Source organism: Echinops telfairi, unplaced genomic scaffold (genome assembly GCF_000313985.2).
Source record: "Echinops telfairi isolate 266 unplaced genomic scaffold, ASM31398v2 ScPeMD7_12;HRSCAF=54, whole genome shotgun sequence".
In the NCBI taxonomy this organism is placed as follows: domain Eukaryota; kingdom Metazoa; phylum Chordata; class Mammalia; order Afrosoricida; family Tenrecidae; genus Echinops; species Echinops telfairi.
This window is the reverse complement of record NW_022103909.1, coordinates 6287264-6292335: the sequence shown is the minus strand read 5'-3', so window position 1 is coordinate 6292335 and position 5072 is coordinate 6287264.

Genomic DNA, 5072 nt, shown 5'->3' with positions numbered 1-5072 from the left:
ACTGTTAATCAAGCTTTCTATTTAGAGGTTCTGAAAAGATTGTGTAACAGTGTGGGACAAAAAGGCCTGATTTATGGCAGACGGGGCACTGGTTTTGCCACCATGCCAATGCACCTGCTCATGCAGCCATCTCAGTGCGCCAGTTTTTGGCAAAAAAACCCAGCATGCCTCCCTTGCCTTACTCATCTGACCTCTCTCTGTGCGACTTCTTTTTGTTTCCGAGAATGCAGAGGGACATGAAAGGGCAGCAATTTGAAGACATAGAAAAAGTGAAGAAAAAAATGAGGGAAGTCCTGGCAGCCATCCAAACCGATGAGTTTGAAAAATGTTTCCAAGAATGAAATCGCAGATTCAACAAATGTATTAAGTGTCATGGAGAGTCCTTTGAAGGTGATAAGGTTGTTTTGTTTAAAAAAAAGTGATACACATAGCTTTGAAAAAAAATTGTATATGAGTCACACACTCGTAAGCATCACACAACTTTTACCAACTCAACATGTTATGGTGTACTCCTTATTGACAGCAATGACAACAGTCAGCTGTACACCCCTGCCCTCCCTGTGCCCTTTGGAAGAGGTCTCGGGGTCATGCCAATAGGAACGCACCAAGGTCAGGGGTTCCAGGTCACCATGTTCCTTAATGCTTCACACCACCCGGCAGCTGCACGATTCAGAAGAGTGTGCACCAGCTCCGCTGGACATCATGGGGCTCCCGGCCAGCAAGTCTGTTCAGACGCCTAGCGACCCTGTAGGGCAGGGTGGAATAGACCCTGTGCGTTTCCAAGACGGTAACTCTTCCCAGGAGTAGGGAGACTCAGCTCTATCCCTCAGACCGGCTGGTGGTTTTGAACTGCTGATGTTGTAGCTGCAGCCGGATTTGCAACCACTGTGCCACCAGGGCTTCTTATAAAACCCAAAACCAAACTCACTGTCATCGAGTCAATGTCGACTCACAGCAACGGAGACTACAGTTCTTTACAGGAGTAGCAAACCCCGCCTTTCTCAAGAGGAGCAGCTGGTGGTTTCGAACTGCTGACCCTGAGGATCACAGTCCAATGTGGAACCACTATGCCACCGGGGTTCCTTGTAGCAGCTATGAAAAGTACCACGGTTGCTTTTCCTGTACAGAAGAGGGCCACAGAGGGGTCCTGTGAGTTCCCAGAGGCCTCACAGCTGGTAGTGGGAGAGCTAGGATTGAAATCCTGCTCTCTACACTGCTCCCCTTCCCTGGTCCCCTAGACAAGGCACCTCCCTACCAGCTGACTTCCGGCTGTCTTCACCAGGCTCCTTGGCCCATCCACAGCTGAAGAAATCGAGCCTTGGAGAGCCCAAGTCACTTTCTCAAGGCTACACCGCTAAGCAAGGGACACCAAAGTCACTGCCATCGGGTCAGTACTGACTCAGAGCGACCCCTGTGCATTCCTAAGACTCCAAGGGTTTGCAAGATTAGAAAGCCCCGTCTTTCTCCCACGGTAAGAGACACTGTGTGAATTCCAGGCCGACCCATTCTCTCTCAAATCCAAGTTCTGGCTCTGGTCCCAGGCAGCTTCTCTCAAGGCCGACAATGAAGCAGGGAGCTTCCTCTGCCCTGTGGCCTCCCCGCCTGGCACTGCCCCGGGCCAGCAGGAGGAGTAGCCGTGATAAGTCTTTGCGGAATGAGTGAACAATCTAACGCACAGACAGCAAACTGTCACCCTCCAAGGAGGAGGGCTGTAGAAACCGCCGATAGCCTCCCGCCCCCTCCTCTCCCTCCTCCTGTCCTTCCTGTAACCAGAGCAGAGGGCAGCAGCCCCTTGGGGTGGGGTCCCTATCTGGGAGGAAGTGGAGCGGGCTTCTCCCCCAGGCCCTCCTTTATCACTCAGCCCCAGGGATGCCCCAGCGTGGACCTCTCCGGGCCTGCTCCCCTGAGCTCCTGGGTGCCAAAGGAAGGCGTGTAAATCCGTGGAGCTGGGCCAGAAGTAGATAGGGCACCAGACCTTTCCCTGGGGCTTTTAGCTTGGTGCTCACTGTCCTTGCCAGGAGCAGTGACCTTGGTGGCCAGGCCCCTTCTGTGGACTTCTTGACTGGCCACCCCCAGGTACCGATGCCGTTAGGGTCTCTGCCTTACCTTAGCCCCACCCTCTCACAGACTGCCCCAGATGTTCACTGATGTCTGCAGGGTTTGTGATTCTGAGGGATGGAGTCAGGGTGGACGCTGGGTGCAAGTGAAACCAACAACAGGGAGGCTTGGTGGAGCTAAATGAAGGAGCCCTGGTGGCTTAATACACTGGTTAGACTTTGAACTACTAACTGCAAGGTCAGCAGTTCGAATCCAGATGAGGCTTCTGTCCTACAGGGTTGCTATGAGTTGCGATAGACTGAATGGCAGTGCATTTTTGGTTGGGTGGAGCTAAATGAAGGCTCTCAGGTGGGTCTGCATGTGACTTTGACACCCTCCACCCCCAAGAAATGGATGTCTAAAGCGTGCTCCGCTCACCACCTCCAGAGCTGGCAGGACTGTCTCACTGCCTCCCCTGTCCCCTGTCCTCCTAGCTCACAGTGACTAAGGGGCGGTGCCTTTCTCCCCTGAGTGTGGCCTGAGGCAAATTTTGCAGAACGAGCCAACTTGCCTTTTGATATTAGATTCACCCTTCCCTTCCCCCCCTGGATCAGATGTCTCAGATCCCCACCCCTGGCTTAGAAATGGTCTAATTCAGCGTGACGCTCTACAGACTTGGGGTGGGACTGTTAGGTCCGAGGAGAGAGGGATTCTGAAAGCATTGACCATTTCCCCCCCCCAATTCCTGTGGATAGTCAGGCCTCTCCGACTCACTTCCGTATTCTCCTCTAAAGACCTCGGTGTCCCTAGAGGATACGGTTGGCAATTCAAACCCACCGACTGCTCCACAGGGAAAAGATGAGGCTATCTGTCCCATAAAGACGGAGTCTCAGAAACGCTGTATAGAGGGGCTATGAGTTGGGGCTGCCACAGGATGGCAGTGTGTTTTACTCTCTCTTGCGAGTAAGATCTTGAGCAACCAAATCCAAACGATTCTGCTTAATTCACTGACGTCAGCCTGTCTGAGGGAACAACTTTGGGCTCTGTCTCCGTCAACATTCGTCAGTGAACTGATGAGCTCATAGGTAGGTGGTCTATGAACCTGAGCTTTGAAAGATGCAAGGCCGGGAATCTTAAGAATCTTAAGTGACAAAATTAGGTAATATAGATTGAATCGTGTGCCTTCCTTCCCCCCCAAATATGTGTTGGAATCTTAACCCTCATACCTGTGGCTGTCACTCAATCTGACATCATGCAATGACTTCCCATAGTGCAAAGGGGGCTTATCACATCTGAGTTATATAAAAAACATCCTGAGCACTGAGACACTCACTCTGACCCAGGGAGCAGGCTTATCATCTCTGATGATAAGCCCAGGAATGCCAAGGACTGCCAGCAACCAGGAATGAAATGGGTCTAGAAGGTCCACTGCCCCCTCGAGCCACAACTTGAACTCGAACTGTGAGAAAATAAGTGTCTGTTCTTGAGAGCCACCCCCTTGTGGTGTTTCTGTGACGGCAACCTAGAAACAAAGGCTTGGGCAGTCTAAATGTTTGAGCAGGCGAGGAGTCTAAGTGTTTGTGCAGGAGACCAAACACATCTGAGTCGTGGTAAAAGCGAAGGTCTGCCTTTGGGCCCAAAGGTGAATTGTCCGCAGGGAGAGTTGGGGGCGGGGGGTGTCGGGAGCGGTGGCAGAGGGAGGGATGCTGTGAGCAGGTTAAAGGCTGGCAAGACAGTTAGCATGTGACATCCGGCCACGGGAACATAGCATCTCAGTTTCCATGGTCTAAGGAAAGATGTTTAGATTCGCATAATGTCATCATTTTCTAGCAGGGACCCAAACGATGTTTTTGTTTTGTTTTGTAATTGAAGTTCATTGTGAAGAGCAGGTCTCGTTTATCTAACGGAAGTGGGCAGAATTGTTGCTCCCATGAAATAGAGGGAAGAACTGGGAGGCAAAGACATTTATAGAGGTCTAAACATAGGTATGCACATATGTAAATATATTAACACCTAACAATAGGGATATAGGTCTATGTACACATCTTTATAGGTTAAGTATTAAGGTAGCAGATGGACATCGGGCCTCCACTCAAGTCCTCCCTCAATGCAAGAACACTGTTCTAGTGACCTAGCATTCTGTGATGCTCACCTCCCCAACACCATCGCTGAAAGCAAAATGGATGCACAAGCAAATGTGGTGAAGAAAGCTGATGGTGCCCACCTATTACAAGATATAGCGTCTGGGGTCTTGAAGGCTTGGAAATAAACAAGCGGCCATCTAGCAGGAAAGCAACAGAGCCCACAGGGAAGAAGCACACCAACCTTTGTGATCACGAGGTGTCGACAGGGTCAGGTATCAGGCACCGGAAGACCTCAAATAAACAATCATATCAGTGTGAACGAGGGGACCATAGTGGAGACCCAAAGCCCATCTGTAGATAATAGGACATCCCCTCACAAAAGAGTCATAAGGAAGGGATGCAGTATAGCACCAACCAACACACAATATTCCTCTAGTTCTTTAATGCTTCCCCCCCCACCCACACCCCTGCCCAACTCTCACGACCTCAGTCCTATCTTACAAATCTGCCTAGATCGAGCACGCACATTGGTACAGATAATAGCTCTTGACACATGGAATCCAGGACAGATAACCCCCTCAGGGACAGTAATAGAAGTAGCTATACCATGAGGGTAGAGGGGGGAGAAGGGTAGAAACAGGGAACAAATAGCAATGATAGACATATAACTGCCCCCCCCCAGGGGGGGGATGAAAAACAGAAACATGGATGAAGGGAGACAGTGGATGGTGTAAGATATGAAAATAATAATTGTAATGTATCAAGGGTTCACAAGGGCAGGAGGGTGGGGAAGGGAGGGAGTGTAAAAAGGAGCTGATACCAAGGGCTCAAGTAGAAAGAAAATGTTTTGGAAATGATGATGGCGACATATGTACAAATGTGCTTGATACAACTGATGTATGGATTGTTTTAAGAGCTGTAAGAGCCTCCAATAAAATGATTTATTTAAAA